The sequence below is a fragment of the Panthera uncia genome, assembly GCF_023721935.1.
Source record: "Panthera uncia isolate 11264 chromosome A3 unlocalized genomic scaffold, Puncia_PCG_1.0 HiC_scaffold_11, whole genome shotgun sequence".
Classification (NCBI taxonomy): Eukaryota; Metazoa; Chordata; class Mammalia; order Carnivora; family Felidae; genus Panthera; species Panthera uncia.
In genome coordinates, this window is record NW_026057578.1 from 57,167,253 (window position 1) to 57,186,117 (window position 18,865).

Here is an 18,865-nt window from a genome sequence, read left to right on the forward strand (position 1 = left end):
GTATTAACCAAGAGAGAATACAGTCACCCGCTTAGGGTAGCTCAGCTATAAGCTTAAGTCTCCAAAAGTCAGATGCCCCCACCCATCAGAGAAGCCCTACCCATGTTCCCTTGGCATCACTCGAGAGTGTAACAAATGGCCCTCAGTGGTATAGGAAGAGAAAATACACATAATCATAACCAACTGCCTGGTGCTGGGGACTCAAGAATACAAGAAAAAGCATTATTTCACTGAAGTTTGAGGCTACTATAGCATCTACTATAGCATTCCACGCTGACCTCTATACCGTCTCTTAAAGGCTGCTTCATGTAGTCTGCTCCCTAAAGATGACCAATATGACCACTTTCCTTCACCTGAGTCTGAACCCAGAATTGTGTCTGTCACTAAAATGCCTAGCCTGTGCATGGAGAGATTTGGAACTTACTAGTAACAGGACCCTTACATTGTATCATCCACTCTTAAAACACCCCAGTATATGACTTGGTCAGTATTAAATATACATACCTAATATCCATTTATAAACTTGACTCTTTTGTCCTATTGTCTGCATTTCTTGGACACGGTGTCCCATCCAGTGTTATAAAATGCCAGGAGGAAGAGACTAAAGACCCCTGGCTTTATCTATGAGGCACCATATAAACATTAATGCACTAATGAGACATCCAATGAAGAAAAGCCCCCAAATACTATTCAATAAACTATTTTCTTAGTAGCTTCTAAAAAACTTTATGAGGGCCAACAAAGCAGGTCATTCATTATCTTACTGACAGATGAAGAACTCTAAGGTAAGTTTTATTATTCTGCTGCCCAAGACACAACGGTAGCAGAATTTCCTTTCTACAACAATTGTATAAAATGTGAGGGATGGACTCCCCATTTCTACCAACTTGTCAAATTCCTGCAGTTGAGGTTTTTTTGTTTTTAAAGAAACAGCTTAAATTATTTCCCCTCAATGCCCTCAAAGGGTTAGCAAGATTTGGAATTAAAATTGCTACTGCAATAAATATTATTTCACACAAAGTCAGACTGGCTCACACTAACCAGACCTATCCCCTTCAGTAAAGCAAACTTCAAGGCATTTGATTCATTTTTGGTCTGTAAATGGGGAAAACGAATGTTTCTTTTTTTAAAAGGAAAATTCAAACTATTCTTGGCAGACATCCAAGCTAAGGAAAATGCCCTAATTTCTGACTCTCCTTCATGATTCTAAGAGAGTCAAAATTGCCACCTTGTATCTGCAAATATGCATTACATTAATGATACATGTTCCAAGAAAAATACACATACATACACACCACAAGATTTTAAAATGCAAGGGCACTGTGACAGCCTGTCTGTCTGCCTCTACTGAATGAAGTCTGTCCCTAACCCACAACGAGGAACCTAGCGGCAGAAGATCAGCATTCAGTCAAGGGAAGCTTTTAAATCCCAAGAGGAAAAAGATGGCATATCACCAAATAACAGGTAACTAACTCATGCTGCATAATCTTTACCTAGACCCCAGGTGACTCCATTAAAATACGTTTGATGAATACATATGTTTATTGAGAGACAAACTCTGGTCACAGGAGAAAACTTGGAGTGTGACTGAATCAAAGAAATGAAAGCCTGAGTCCTTTACTCAGGGCTCCTATCCTAGGGGATGGTCATGCTTCTGCTGAGACACCAATCATCCCTCACATACCCTTGTCATTGTATGGCACCAGTACCTCAGACCTGAACAAGGATGTGCACTGCAACTTAGCAGCTCCTTTTCTGTTCACAGAGCTTCCTACTAAAATCTCATCTTTCTGCACAGAATCATAAAGCTTTTGTACTCATTCAGCCTGAGAAAGTGGACAGACTATTAGAGAGGAAAATTCTATCAGGTTTATGACACTTTAAAAGGTAAGTAAACACAATTCAGGAACAATAAATATTTTCTCTTCTCCACAACCCAAGAGAGCACACTGACAGCCTGAACTCCAGCAAGCATGGCCCTTGTGACACCTGGACAGCATTCTAATACTACATATAGGACTGTAAGAACAGGACACAAGGCACCAGGATGCTCCCACTCTTAGGGCACGTAGTGAACAAAGTGCTTCCTATGCATTTTCATTTACTCCTGATACAACCCAACATATGTATGTGCCGACGTCCCCACCTCATAGAGAAACTGAAGCTTTGAGAGGGTTAAGTTAATCAGATCAAGATTGACACCCAGACAGGCTGTAAACTTCAAAACAGAAAGGACCACAAACGCCCTATTAAACCAACTTCCATACGAGCTGCCAAGTCTACTATTCTACACACAAATATTGTAAGTGATTATAATCAAACATGCGGATGTAGTAACCAATAATGAAAACTTACTCTCAATTCCTGGCCTTTTCTCTCCTGTGATTAATCAGAAAAAGCCAACAAAAGAACATCCCAAAGGAATTCTTTAGGGAATCTGAAGGCATATGTAAGCACATTCAGAGTGCCTCATCCATGGCTTTCTAAAACTGGTAACAGCCTTTTGTTTTTCCTTCCTTTATCTCACCATAAATTTTCTTTCAATAAATACTGGAGATCAGAATGTTTTTCCTTTCTGCTGAGTTTAACCTGAAACATAAACTTCAGAGATTAACTTCCTGACACTGGCTTTCTATTTGCTTAATAGTAAAACCTATCAATGCTCAGTAAACTGAAGACTGACTATATTTAACCAGTGCTCAAGACATGCCCTATACACTCCCAGGGGAGATAAAACACTGGATCCGCCTTCAGGGAGCTTATAATTTAGAGGGGTGTTAAAAAAAAAAGATCCACAAGAAGGGACATTAACATTGTGACAGAGAAACACTGTACTCTGTATCAGAAACACTTAGGAAACAGGACAGTGTGACACAAATTGCTCTGCCATGGTACGAGGTGCAAAAGGTACTACTGTTAAGGGGACCATTGCTGTGAGGCTAGTAGTGTAGACCCACCACAGAAGCTGTAGTGGGGCCTTTAAGGATTGTCCTAATGCTCTTGAAGATCACCAAAGGACAAGATGTGGACCCCTTAAGATCTGAACTACAAATAGTCCAAATCCCAGGCCAGAAGAAAGAGGGAGAACTCAGTGACTCACCCAGGACTAGAAGCTGTGTCACAAACTGCATCACCTCCCTCCAAACATGCAAGGACCTTAAAAGGGGGTTTTCATACACTGCACTGGACCAAGAAGATGCCAATCTCCCACTGAGTCGGGAAGGGGACATTCCATCATGGGGTGATGCGTGTGCTTGCTGCAGAAGGGGCTGCTCCTCATTCCCTAGCCAACTTGGAAGCTGTTATTTGATCTTAATGTTTTTAGTGGTGTTTTGTTGGTATGCAGATGTAATATCTTAGGTATAAGAGGTTTCTTGTGGGAAAGAGAGATGTTAAGTCTTTTTTTTTAAGCATGTAAAATTCAATTACAAAAATCACTAACTTTCACCCATGATGTGTAGAGTTTCAGGCTCCATTCATGAGAATTCCATAAGTGGGATACAGGAAATCGTGACTTTTTAAAAGCCAGTCTCTAGTGATTCTTATGAGTTCTGAAGTTTGGAAATCACTTTTCCAAGCTTGTATTAAAAAGCCCAAATTCACGTTCTCATATCCTTTTTGGACTATACAATATTTACTGACAGTAACATATGCACTCATCATCTTAGCTAGGGGTTTTGATGTGTGAAGGTTAGATTTATAAATTCAGGGTACCTGGATGGCTCAGTCGGTTAAGCATCTGACTTCAGCTCAGGTCATGATCTCACGGTTTGGGAGTTCAAGCCCCACATCCGGCTTTGCGCTGACAGTGTGGAGACTGCTGGGGATTCTCTCTCTCACTCTCTCTCTCTCTGTCCCTCCTCCACCTGCATATTCTCTCTCTCTCTCTCTCTCTCTCTCTCTCTCTCAAAATAAATAAATAAACTTGAAGATTTTTTTAAAAATAAGTAAATTCTAAGAAGTGACAATTATGTTTATAATAAAAACACAGAACTTCTGTTCTGAAATGTTCAGGAGCTCAAAGGGCTGGCAAGCCTAGTTAACAAACTAGCTGATTAAATAGTCAAGAAAGTACACCCAGAGAGCAAGGAGGACACACACTAGTGAGGCCAAGTCCCCAGTGTGTCAATTCTCTCCCCAAGATGTCTTACTCACATCACACATAGTTCAATTTAAAAACTGAACGGGGGAAGGAGGGGTGCACAGGCGGAGCACAGAGGATTTTAGGGCAGTGAACCCAATCTGTACTACACCATAATGATGGATACAAGTCATTATACATTTGTCCAAACCCACAGAACAAACCAAGAGCAACCTTACTGTAAACCATGGAACCCTACATGTCAAATCAACAAAATAAAAAAAAAAAAAAAAAGAAAATGTGCCACTCTGGTGCAGGCTATCATAATGGGGGTGGTTATGTACATGCAGGAGCAATGTACATAGAAATCTCAGTACCTTCCTCTCAATTTTGCTGTGAACCTAAAACTGCTCTAAAAAAAAAAAAAAAATTAAAAAAAATTTTTAATTCCAATATGTTCCCCCTTAGATTTCCTTATTTTAAATGCCAAATATGAACCCACATGACCACATGGTGAATGGCATGAGGCCTGCACTGGGCAATCAATCCACTTACCACTCTAAGGTTCTACATCCATCCACCTCCAAAGGCAAAGACCAGTTTCACTGGTTCTGTTTCATAAACCCCAAACCACAGGCCCCACTCCTCAGTGCTCTTTTCTAGGAAGTGTCTGTGAAAATTTCAAAATTCAACCAAAGTGGGGAGGCATGTTACCCAGACAGCACCCTGTGAGCCATTTAAGATAAGGAACCATATAATTAACTTGAAAGAGACAGCTCAGAACACTTCAAGAAACACCTCAGTCTTCAAAACCCTCCTTACAACAGAGCAGGAATAATGGCAACATGACCCCACCAACACCTGCTTTTCCCATCACACTCCTCCAAAGCCTAACCGGTGTGAGGTGAGCAGGGTTGTGCTGTTGCACATCTCATGCTTATAACTAATATCTCTCACTTTAGTAACTGTGTATCTGCCTCTTATTATTAGCCTGCCTTATTAGCCTGCCATGATCAGGCTATGGATGAGCAGGAAGGCAGAGAAAGCACAGGAATATGTACATGTTATAACATCAGTGCAGACTTGCAATTTAATAAGAAGACAGTGCAATTTCTATTCCCTCAAGAGTTTAAAATTAAAGACCTCAATATAGAATTATACCTTTCTTAGGTTGGAGCTATCTTATCTGGAACAACAATCCCTTTAAGGAAAATTATGCCTCAGTAGCAGAGAATGTACAGACTTAACTTCCACTAAGAATCATAGTCAAAATAAACAGCATGTAAAAACTTTTACCTTGTGCCCAATCCCCAATAAATGAGTCATTCTGATGCTTACATCTTTTTTGAGAGCCCAATCTGAATGGAAATCTTTCCAAACCCTGAAATCTTGAGTACATTAAAGTAACTTTTCTTGGGGCGCCTGGCTGGCTCAGTCGGTCAAGCATCCGGCTTTGGCTCAGGTCATGATCTCACAGTTCGTGAGCTCAAGCCCCGTATCGGGCTCTGTGCTGACAGCTCAGAGCCTGGAGCCTGCTTCAGATTCTGTGTCTCCCTCTTGCTCTGCCCCTCCCCTGCTAGTGCTCTGTCTCTCAAAGATAAGTAAACATTAAAAAAATTTTTTTTAAATAAATAAATAAAGTAACTTTCTTTAATGGCTCAGGGAAATCATTATGAACATCAATTACTATCCTGTCCTTGTAATTAAGTAACAGCCCCAGGGAACGTTACATAAGGCGGTGTTATTCTGACTCCTCTGAAGAAGGCCCAGTCACTTGGGTTCTGTATGCTTGCTCTGTCATTTTTGGATGTGTTCTAGAACAGAATTGGGGTAGAAGGGGTATTGGCCAGATAGCAAGCAAGTTCCAGTCAGGTGAGCTAGCAAAGGAGCAAAAAGCACCTTCATGTTGAGAAGTGGAGACAATTTGGATGAACATATACATGAAAGAGTGCAAAAAAAGAAATACTGCCATGAGAGCTTAGGCATAATTCCTTCAAAGCAGGAGAGGGATTTGGCTGGGCAGTAAGTAAGTTGGGAAGAAAGGGCAGCTGCTTTTTAAAACACCTGGTGAAGCTGCATTAAAAAGGGCAGTGCTCCTTTCAAAGGAGGCAGAGTAGCCCCATGGTATGGTACACACATGAGCCAGTGTCTGGACCACAGTAGTAAGTGTGAGGAATCACGTTTTAAGAGGGAGATTGGCAAATTAAAAAAGCACCATGAGTAAAGGGTCCAGAAAATATAAAGGAAAAAAAATCAGCATATCAATTCTTATATTAACAGTAAAAGACATGGCACTGGCAAGTCTTCAAATCAAAGTATCTGAAACAACAGAGATTTGGGATTCTGCAAACAAGCTATCATTAACATTTAATACACATTTGCAACTGCCTTTTCTTCTACTTACTTGAAAAACTGAACTGACCAGATTAAGCAATTTTAGTTTAAAATAACAAAAGAATGTTTAATAGCATAACAAATACCAAACCCTTTATTATAGGCAAAAGTAACATATAAAGTTATTAGCCACTATGAGACATGGTATATTGCATTCAACAGCTAAGTAATAGTCAATGTGGTAACACTAGACCTGACATTTGAATCCGTGACTGTCAAGGTACATTAAAATAATATACTCCTAAAGGTAATTTAACTCACCACTGGACAAAATAAAACTGACCAAAGGAGATAACACAACTCATAAAACACATACTCCCTATTTGAGTGTTCTCATAGCAAGAACTGCACATGAAACATGTTATTTTCATATTTGTTGTTACAAAAAATAGTGAGTTCACCTTTCTGTACTTTTCTAAATTGTTGATATTGTTATGATAAAAATTTCTATTATTATTTTTAAAGAAAAGAAATCAATATTTAAATTAGTTCCTTTTATTTCACATATTAAGATACTTAAATACTGAAGAATGGTACCCAAAGTGGGCACTAAAACCAGGAGCCCTAGACTGGAAGCCCAACTCCACCACATGCTAGGACGGTGATCTTGAGCCAGTCTGGACATCGTTCTCTTCCTCTGTAAAATGGTGATAAATCACAACCCTCTGCAACAGGTCCTGCTAACTTCACGAAGAACACACTGAGTGAGACAGGAACCCTAGTCCCAGAAGACAGCATGGTAACTGGGAGCGCTGGGAGTGCAGCAACAGCATCAGCAGGAAGAGATGGGTACAACTGACTACAGTATCTGAGAGATGGCTTTCAAAGCAGGGGGCAGGTCCTCCAAGGTCAAACCTTCCAAAGTTCAAAACTACCATGGGCATGCTAGATGTTCCCTCCAATGGGAGATATCTGTGCAGGACAGGGTGGGTAGAGATAAACCGCATCATACACAGAATAGTGAATTTTAATGAGAAGTTTGTTTATTGCAATGTCTAACCATTTACCCACAACAAAAGATAACACAGGATTCTGTGGGTTCCCTTCTTTCTCCTCTGATCACTAACCTCATGTCCACCAAGAAGCTCTCCTACATTTCTCCCCATTACCTCACATGACACTCAATTTTCAGTATTCACCCATGGCACAATTTCAATATTGAAATATCACTTGATGCAACACTAAAGCACTCAAACTTAATAAAAAAGCAAGAGATTAGGGGTGCCTGGCTGGCTCAGTTGGTGGAGCATGTGATGCTTAATCTCAGGGTTGTGAATTGGAGCCTGATGTTAGGTGTAGAGAGGGAGGGAGAGAGGGAGAGAGGGAGAGAGGGAGAGAGGGAGAGAGGGAGAGAGGGAGAAGGGAGAAGAGAAGAGAAGAAGGGAGGGAGGGAGGAAAAAAGGCAAGAGATTAAATGATGCAAGGATTCGAATTCGATTCTGGGCTCCTCATCTGCCCATCACCAACCCAACCTTCAATTAAGGTTTCCAAATTGTTCCTTACCTTTTCTCAGCATTCAGGAAGCTGATTCTAATACAGTCCTTGAACCCAGATACATTTACAGTATTTGTATAAAGTCATACTGTAAGCAGCTTCGGGTCTCCCGGAATGATTTCTAAATGCAAATATAACCTAGTTTCTGAACCTCAACTACTTCTGCTGCCATGTCCTCAGCACTGATACAGTTTAGAGGGCATAATTCTTTCCTCATGTGATCTGTAACATATTTGTTTTCCTTCTGGTTTTCCAAGTCTGCATACACCTCTTAATACGCTTGTGCTGAATATTCATAAGCACGTTCATGAATTTCATTCACTCTTCATAATACCTCAATTGTTTCTTAAAAAAAAAAAAAAAAAAGAGGTAAAATAGAAAACCCACCCTTAGAATTTCCCTTTGAGGTCTGTTTGATAGCATCCCTTACCAGAAATGATGCATGCACACCATCAACTCAAGTTTTCAAAGTATCCTTATGCAAACTCATACCATGTCCATCTAAAATTTAACTTGGTCAAAATGAAAACAATAGTTGATAGTTTAAAAGGTATTTCCACAGCGGATGCCTAGGTGGCTCAGTCAGTTAAGTGTCCAACTTCAGCTCAGGTCATGATCTCACAGTTCTTGGGTTTGTGAGTTCAAGCCCCACATCAGGCTCTGTGCTGACAGCTCAGAGCCTGGAGCCTGCTTCAGATTCTGTGTCTCCCTCTCTCTCTGCCCCTCTCCTGCTTGTGCTCAGTCTCTCTCTCTTTCAAAATTAAACATTAAAAATTAAAAAAAAAAAGTTTAAAAGATATTTCCACAGAAAATAGGAAGAGCTCTTGCCTTGGTATTTGAAAAAGAAAATTCCTCAAAGCATCTTTTGTTAGAAATCATGATCTACTACAAAGAACCATAATATAAAAATTGGTGAGTTTTCCTCACTGTTATATAGCCACTTCTTTTTTCAGTTGTGCACACCCATTATAGCCTTATCAGAATAAGTATCAAAATGAAAGACTTTGTGAGTAAGTAAATAAAATAAAAGAACTGTTTTAGAACTTTACTAGGACTTACATAAACTCAGTGGGGCTGGCTGATTGCCCCACTGGCAATCACTGCCCCAAAGGCAGTGTTTTGACCACCTTCCCTGAGCAGTCTGTAAGATGAGACCATGCAATGAGCACATTATATAACTCAATGAAAAGGCAAAGTGAAATTGTGATGAAATTTATGCTTCCCTCTATTTTTCAGTTTCCTCTTTTCCTACTTTTCCTACCAACAAATCTTTCCCACCCCACAAAGGAAAGGATGATAGAGAAGCACACACTGTGTATTCATTCTTGCAACAAATATTTTCAATAATACTGATTTTTTTGTGCTTGGCACATTAAGAAGTATACAATATTTTAATATAAAATACAGGAAGTCCTTGAAACAAGCTTGCAAAGAAGAAAATCATCTCTATTTTACAGAAAGAAAGTGGGGGGTTCCACGAGATTGGAAAACTAGCCCAAGGTCATACAACCAAAACGAGGGAAAAATGGCTGCAAAGCTCTAGGTACCTGAATCAGTGATTTGGAACAGCACCTCTCCTCACAAGCCACTGCAATTGAAAGCTAAAGGTCTAGGGGGTGCCTGGGTGGCTCAGTCAGTTAAGCATCTGACTTCGGCTCAGGTCATGATCTCACAAAATGTGAGTTTGAGCCGCACATCAGGCTGTCTGCTCTTAGCACAGAGTCCACTCTGGATCCTCTGTCTTCCTCTCTCTCTGCCCTTCCCCTACTCACGTTCTCTCTTTCAAAAATAAATAAAACATTAAAAAAAATAAAGCTAAAGATCTGCATTCCAGAACCTGCTTGCATCTCAGGAAATGGACAACAGTGGGCAGCAGGAGTCAGTATGTGAAATGTGGTAAGAAGTATCTATGGTCAGTCAGGGGATGGTGTGTGCCTTCATACAAGCTTATTTGCTTCCCTGCCTGTCCCCTCACGTGGAGGAAAGCTTCCAGGGGTTGTTTCAGGAAAGCCTTCTCAACTCTTCTTAATCCTTTTCAGCCAACCCCTTACTCATTCCACAGCCTCAGGTGTTGCAACCAAAGTACTTTGAGAAATCTGACAGTTGCCAAGGAATCACCCTAAAGTTCTTTGCTACCCCCATAAGACACCTCCCAGCCAGTGCCCACCCTGCTGAATTCTAGGAATATTACTGGAGTCTACAAAAAGCCTGGGACTATCAGCATAAAAGGGCAGGACTCAGAAAATGATACAAAGGAGAGAAAGCAAACTTTGAAATTGCCTAGATCAGAAGCCATGGCCCCACAGAGCAGGCTGGCCAAGCAAATCAGGGATAAATGAGTGTGAGCACGCACACATCTATGTAACTGCCTAATTAACTCTGCCCTCCAACACACTTAACTAGAGATGGCAGGAAAAACGCCCAGCACCACTCTTTCAGTGCCTTTCCCTTTCAACAACCACTTGATTAAACCTATGAGTTCATGAGACTATGAGACTCTAAGCAAGCAATGCATGTGCTGCTCCAGGGAAGTCATTCTCTTCAACCTACAGCCACAGGCATCTCAAATTACCCTACAGAGCTGTAGGTAGAAAGAGAACACTGAATTGAAACGCTTCAAGCCACAAATACACCAAAATTTGCTTTCCCAAGTAAAACCCAAGATACTAAAAGTAAACAAAAATTCTGATCATATGACTCAACTGCTCACTCTGCCACTAGACAAGATATATGACCTTGAATGAGCCACTTAACTTCTCAGAAGTGTGGTCATCTCAGTATAAAATGTTCAGGGCTCTGACTCCCCAGGCCAGCATATTAATTTACCAGGCACTGGTCTACACACCAGGGATACAATAGTGAACAAAGTAGAGAAAGTCTGTGCTCTCATTCTAAGAGGGGGGCACAAGTGAATACTTTTGCTGCTGTTGTGAATATGTTCTGATGCTTAAAAAAAAAAAAAAAAAAAAGTTACAGGGAAAACCTACCAGAGAGAAGAGGAGAGGGAGTGCTGGGATGGGGTGGTTGCTATTTTATACTGGTAGTCAGGGAGGCAGGCCCTTTCTGCTCTCCTGTCATTTGTGCAGAGCTGAAAAAGGTGATGAATACTTGCCCTGCAGGACCTTCTGAGCCCCAATTAACCTACACAGAAAAACTCACAGGCGCCGCAGGGTGTGCCACACTAGCCCTACTAACTTGGCCAGGGCATCATCCTCCGCGGCTTGTAGGCAACATGGTGGTTCTATTCAAGCTCTGATAATGGTAACGTGTTCCACTCCTTCATGCCAACAACAGACACAGTGCCCCAAATACACCTCTGTGAAAACAGGCACTGCCCAGCATACCAGAACAGACCACTTCTCTGGGCAAGCCAAGCCATTCTCAACACTGACTGCTTCCTCGTGCAAAGCTCAGGCTTGGGTTAGAGAGAGAGGGCTGCAAGAGGCAAAGCCAAAGGCTTTGGACAAAAAAAGCTTCCAGACTTGTCCACTTTCCACCTGACTGCACAGTTTCTCTTCAGCAAAACCCCATCCTCAAGGTTGAGGTATGAGGTCTCTTTTGGCAGAGCCTAGTTATGACTTTATAACCTAGCACTCAAAACAAAGTCTACCTTATTTCTGTAAGGACAACACTCAGAGGGAGAAAAAACAACATGTTTCATTGAAAAATAAATCCCTAAAACTATGGTGCACATCGTTGCATATTAACATTTGGAATGAGGTTACTTGGGCTATGAGATGACAAAATTCGATTGCTGAGTAATAACAAAAGTCTATCACCAGAGCCACATTTAAAAAAAAAAAAAAATTAACGTTTACTTATTTTTGAGAGGGAGAGACAGACAGAGAGTGAGCCAGGCAGGAGCAGAGAGAGAGGGAGACACAGAATCCGAAAGAACTTCCAGGCTCTGAGCTGTCAGCACAGAGCCCAACGCGGGGCTCGAACTCGTGAACAGCTAGATCATGACCCAAGCCAAAGTCGGATGCTCAACCAACTGAGCCACCCAGGTGCCCCTTCCAGAGCCACATTAATAGCTTGTGTGTGCTGTCTTTGTTACGGCTGTACTTCTACCATTTCAGATGATCTTGGCATCTTATAAAGCCAATGCTTTTGAATTCTAAGGCCAGCAACCACTCTCTAGATGCTAATATAGCAAGGTTCTTCTCCGTGGTAATTCACTGGCTAAATTGGACATCGTATTTCCTATAGTGGAGGGGGGGTGCTTTTTGCCCATTTTTCAAAATTGAAAATTCCAAAAATGAAGAGAATGCACATTTCTAAAACCCAGATTTTTAAGTTTTAAAGTTTCCCTTAAAAAACAGATTGGTTAAAGCTGGGTCTCCAGGCCCATGGAAACCAGGTGTAAAGTTGAACTGAGCAGAGGCTGCCCTGGGGGCCAGCAGGAGTTCTCCAGCAAGCCCCACAGCCCTCACTCCTCAGAATACTCACACATGTATGTACTGGCATGGGCCAAGAATCCTTGATCACAGGCCACAGCAGTGGTTCTTCAACCCTAGATGACAATCAGTCCACCAGGAGGGCTTGTTGTTGTTGTTGCTGGGTGTTTTCGTTTTGTTTGTAATTCTACATCTTGGGCTTCACCCAGATCTACTGGATCAAAATCCTTAAGAGTGGGGCCTGAGCATCCATACTTTATAATCTCCCCTAAATAATCACAATAACCACAACTATGGTCCCATGAGAAATAATGTCAGAAAGACTCCAGTATGTACCACCAAAACTCACATTCTTAATAAAAATTTAAAAAGCCCCCAAAATACCATCACCCTGGATCCCATGTTACAAGTTTTTTCCCCCATATTATAATGTTAAACATCATGCTGTAGCTAACAAATGCATGGTTGTGCACGGTTGTTATCTCATGACCATTGAAAACAAACTGGTGTGGCCCCAACAGAGTGGGAAAAGCCCAAACAGCAGATGCCATATAACACTTCAACAAAAACACTAAGTAGCAGATGACCACACAAGTGCCCCCCCCATTGGGGGTGACCATACTAATTTATTATCCAAATAGGACACTTCAGAATGAATGAGGCACTAGAAATAAGTATGCCAGGACAAAAGATGTAAACCAGGACTGCCTTGGGCAAACAGAAGGTATGGTCACCCTCCCCCTCCCACCCTTAAAGAATTTTTAAAGGACCAAAACACTGCCCTAAGTTCCCCCAGCCCACACACAAAAACCCACTACCAATGAAAACAACAAACATCCAGATGGTGACTCCTTTATTATCAAATTCCAAGTTAGAGGCAGGAAAAGTAACACCCCCACCACAGTGACTATACCTGGCAGGCCCTCAATAAATGGTTTTTCAATGAATAATCAGGAGGCCAATGAAGACCATGAGTGGCAGATGCTGGCATGATGAATCTATTCAGTGATTTGCAAACGCAACTTTCAAACAACCTCAAAGAAGAGCTACAACCTTCAAACCTCTCAGGTGATCTCTCCCGCAGGGGCCTTCTGGCAAGACTAGCATAGCAGTCCTTACTTCAACGGACCACACAGGAATAAACTTGGTGAGATACAGATATAATTAAATGGGGGAGGACAAACAGGACCCAAGAGCTGATTCCCTCCTAGGATGCAGACTCTCTCCACCTGCCTCTGGAGTAGACAAAGTTCTTCCTTTTCCAGGATCAGGTACCCCGTGTTGTTCCTTATGGCTATGGGCCAGTTGCTCTCCCAACTCTCCTAAACTGGCCTTGGAAAACCACTCAACAATAGGCAGGAAGCTTGAAAGGTTAAGATGGACAGGGGAGGGGCGCCTGACTTCAGCTCAGGTCATGATCTCGTGGTCTGTGGGTTCGAGCCTCACACTGGGTTCTGTGCTGACAGCTCGGAGCCTGGAGTCTGCTTTGGATTCTGTGTCTCCCTGTCTCTCTGCCCCTCCCCAACTCGTGCTCTGTCTCTCTCTCAAAAATAAACATTAAAAAAAAAAAGACTAATGGAAAATCCTGACATCAACTACAAAACCCATGAATGCCTACAACCGCCATCATTCAGACCTTTTTTTTTTAAGATGAAACTCTAGTTCATTAGAAGGATAAGCAGCACTGAAGTGTGATAACATGAGCAATGAGACTGAGAATGGCCACACACACACCATCACAGACCCCTGGGGAGAGGTCTTGGGCCTGCGTGAGAGCACACTCCAGGCTTCTTGAGAAAACCTGAAGGCTACCCATATTCTGCCATACCTGTGTGCCCCTCCACAGCCTCTTTCTGTGCCCTTCCAAACAGCCCTCCTTAGGAAGAATGCAAGTCTCTTCAGCACCAAGACATTCCTTCAAAATTTGAACTGAAAGGGGGGCTTTTTGGGGTGATGGAATTGTTCTGTATTCTGACTGTGGTTAAATCTATATATGTGTTAAAATCCAAAGGCTTATACACCAAAAGAGAACAAAGTCAATTTTACTTTATGACAATTTTTAAAATAAAATTTAAACACTGAAGGGAAGCAGGAATGAGTCAAAACCCAGGACACCTCTAAGACCTTCAGCCTCTTTTCCTGTTTATTCAGTGAGGGGCCCCTCAGACAGACACATCCGCTTAGGGATTTTTGCTCTGTTGGCATGATCTTCCCTCCCTCCCTCCCTCTGCTGGTGTTCACTTTTCCTAGTCTTATGACATTATCATGCAACAAATTACAAATTAGCATCTCCAGTTAGGAAATTATCAGGGAAAATATCAACACTGAGACAGGTGTAATTCCTACTCCAAGAGCTACAGTCAAGGAGAAAGAGCTGAGCCACCAAGGCTCTGTAGAGAACAAAGAAGCACAGGAAAGGAGATCACAGATTCTGCAGCATTTACAAAGAACTATCCCACACCAATGTGAAGGTGTACTCATTTTCTGAAAACCCAGTGCAAAGAAACTGAACCTTGCCAACCCTGATAAAAACAAAGCAGAGTAATAAAGCTGTGAGCAATGTTACCAACTTCAGGCACCCAGAGTGAAGTCAAGGACAAAGTGAGGATATGTATGGACAGCCCAGCACAGTGCCTAGGTTATGCTAAGGTAAAGAAGCATGAAATAGCATGACCACACAAGCAACTCATTACATTACATGAAACTGATGAAACACCCTGCATCACAAATGCCAAACAGGACTTCATTCGCTAAGCTGTGCTGCGTGCACCACTTTTCCCATATAGCACTGAAAGTGAAACACAGTTCTTCCAGACTCGGGGGAGACCTGAAAAAATTCAGTAGCAACTTTTCTTTCCTGTCCTTTCTTGGATGGAATCACACAAAATAATCTTCTCTGGATCTTTGGAAAGGGAGTCGCAACAATCCCTAATTTAAAAGGAACAAAACTGGTATACATAGAAATACTTCTATACTGTGTTCTCAATCAGTAGGTGTGTTCCTAAAGCTGGTACTTAGATCAAAGAATTTTTTGCAAGTCACTAAAGTTCACCAAGTTTGAAGAAATTCTATTGGGTGTCCAGTTTCTCACACATGTGAACTACAACTTCAAGTACAGGGTTTGTTTCAAATGGGAGACACCTGAGGTGCGTGGGTAGCTCAGTCAGCTAAGCGTCCAACTTTTAATTTTTAACGTTTATTTATTTTTTGAGAGAGAGAGGGACAGAGCGTGAGCAGGGAAGAGGCAGAGAGAGACACACACACACACACAAAATCTGAAGCAGGCTCCAGGCTCTGAGGTGTCAGCACAGAACCCAACACGGGGCTCAAACCCACAAACTGTGAGACCATGACCTGAAGTCAGACACTCAACCAACTGAGCGTGGTGCCCCAGCATCCGACTCTTGATTTCAGCTCAGGTCATGATCTCACAGTTCATGGGTTCGAATCCCTGGAACGGACTCTGTGCTGACAATGCGCAGATTCTCCCTCTCTGCCCCTCCCCCACTCATGTGTGTGCTCTCACACTTTCTCTCTCAAAAATAAACATTAAAATGGGAGACACCTGACTGTAAGCCCTGGGGAGACAATTTGCCCTTTCAGGAATAAGAAACAAGACTTTGTTTCTGAATGATCTGCAGGTGGTTGAGATGCTGAGTACAAATCTGTGGGCCACTTCCCCAGTCCTCTCCATCAGGGGGTCACACTTAAGAATTGGTCAAGGGCAACAATTTTATTTGGGCAATATTCTTTCCACACTCTCAGCTGACAGAATTTTGAACCCTAGCAGAGCAACCACATAGCACAGGGACAGTAGGTCTTGCCCGAGGCCTGGCTTTTACTATGCTGAGGGAGATTAAAGAGGCCCAAAAAGAAGCCCTGCTGACAGACAATGAACCACACAGTTTAGGACCACCAGCAATTAATTCCAAACCTTCAATCATAAGACATCAAACTATTGTGTTTCAGTCTTAGGATACTAGTAAACTATGAAGGGATTTTGCTTCTATTTAAAGAATGACAGTGAATGGGGTCAATCGGGCATCTTCTCATCATAGTTTCAAATTCTTCAAATGATCACATCCATCCTGGAGCACTGTGCATTTCAAATCATCATGTGAATGAGGGAATAGCAATGGTGAATCTGACCTCATTAACTGGAGCCATTGTACAATTAAACTACTCAGCTGCCATCTGCATGGCCTCTGCAGTTAAAAATATAGGGGTAGGAAAAAAATTCAGCCAGAGAGAAGGGATAGGTACAATTTTAGGTGGAAAATGCTCCCTATTCTTTCCAGCAGGCTCCTGAAATTCACTGGAGTTTGAGCAGCTGGCACAGAAGAATATGTGAATAAAAAATGAGCTTGAGCAACTGGATGGGGCAACAGGGGATCGGCTGGTATGCTTAAAGACAACCTGGACCCAAGTGTAAGTGATACAGCAAAGGGGATATAACTTGAAAATGGCCATGCCATCTTCTCATCTCACTGCAGATGCTGGTGGTTCTCCCCACCAAGGTAATCATGACCATCATGACCCCAGGAAGGTACGAGAAGGTTTGCTTTTGCTCCTTCCCCCATGCTACTCACTCAATTAAGTACCAGCATCTCCTCCTTATGAAAGTAGGAGGGGAGAAGAGAGGGGCAATGTATGCAACCTACATCCATCTTGGATCCTGCCACAGTTTGGTGCCACCTGATAACAGTTGCCTGCTCTACCCTAAATACCCACTGGGAATTCAGAGTCTTGTGGCTGGCTGGCTGCCACACGAGACAGCAGCAGCAATTCTAAGAATCCCAGGTTAGACTGCTTAGTGCAATCCAAGATTAGGTAAGGAGACTACTGGGACACAAAGACCCATCCTCTATTTAAGAAATAAGACCAGATAAAGAGGCAAGCTATTGCTAATCACATTTAAATGAATTTAATGTGTTAAATAAATTCATTAAATAAATGAATTGAAATGAATTTACAGAGTTTAATAATGTAATATTTTTATTCTACAAAAATTAGAATGTACAAAAATGTAATGTTTTGTGAAATTTAGACCTAAAACATATTTTCAGATGGTTGCTTTAGAGTGCTCTAACTACATCTATGTTAACATGTTGTTAAATAGGAAATAAACTACCAGCAACTTCCTAAAGTAAAAAACTTATTCGTTGAAGTAAACAAGTGATATCATAAATCAACAGTAACTAAGAGATGTGAATGCACCCAGTTCCTCCTAGTATATTTATGAAATATAATTCTGTTGATGACATATTAATAAAAGCCAGAAATCTTTTATCTCACTGGTATCAGTCAGCTGTTAAGAGTTGTAAGTCATCCCCTAATTCCCTCCAGACATGCTTTAAATATGCAACCCCCAACAAAGTGTTCAAAATCATGACTCAAAAATCTCAAGACATTTCTTGATGATTATCACAATACTACAATCTTATTAAAATGCAAACATGAGAACTTAATTCATTTGTAATATAATGTAGAAGCACATACCACAAAAATCTTAAGCAATTTTCCCATCCTAATCCACTCCCATTAACTTATCCTTGTATCTTCTCAAAATTCTATCCACCATAACCACCCTTCCTTTTATTTAAGAACAAACTCATGCATCTGTAAGCACCAGGAGGGCAGGGACCTTACCTTGCTGACTTTTCTCTACTGCAATTCTAGCACCTAGCTGATACTTAGTATTTGTAAGGAGCTGAAACTCTGCTTTTTTGTTTAAATGATAAGATAGGAATAAATAAGATTTTAAAATAATCAAAGTTAATTTTGCCATAAAAAAAAAGCCAAGTCACATAATACCACTTGAGATTTTGTGAATTGCGGCTCCTGAGTGGCTCAGTCAGTTAAGCGTCCAATTCCTGATTTCGAATCAGGTCATGATCTCATAGTTTGGGATGGGAGACTGAGCCCCGCGTTGAGCTCTGCACTAATAGCACAAAACCTGCTTGGGATTCTCTGTTTCCCTCTCTCTGTCCCTCGTGTGTGTGTGTGTGCGTGTGTGTGTGCGCGCGCGCGCGCGCGCGCACACACACACGCACACACACACTCTCTCTCAGAAATAAACATTAAAAAAAAAAAAAAGATTTTGTGAATTATAATTTTTCCCAGAAGGCATATGTCAAACATATGCACAAGATTTTGGCAAAAGCAAATTTTTTCATTATAATCACAAAATTTGTACATAATAAGTAAAACTCCAGACCTTCACAGATTCTTCACTTAGTTTTATAACCAAATACCATTACAGTTAAAATTAGAAGGGTTTGAGCAAGCTTATACCAACTGTGGCCACTGACATCCTGTACCTATTGAGAACTGGCATCTTTTCACCATAAACAAAAGACATTTGTGCCTTATGCTAAAAGAAGCAGCAACACTGAAAGGGCAGTAGAGGGTGTTTTCTTATCACTCAACTGAGTTACCTCCTAAAACCCTTAGATTTAGACTGCCCAAGAAATACTAACATCAATGACGTTGCCTAGAA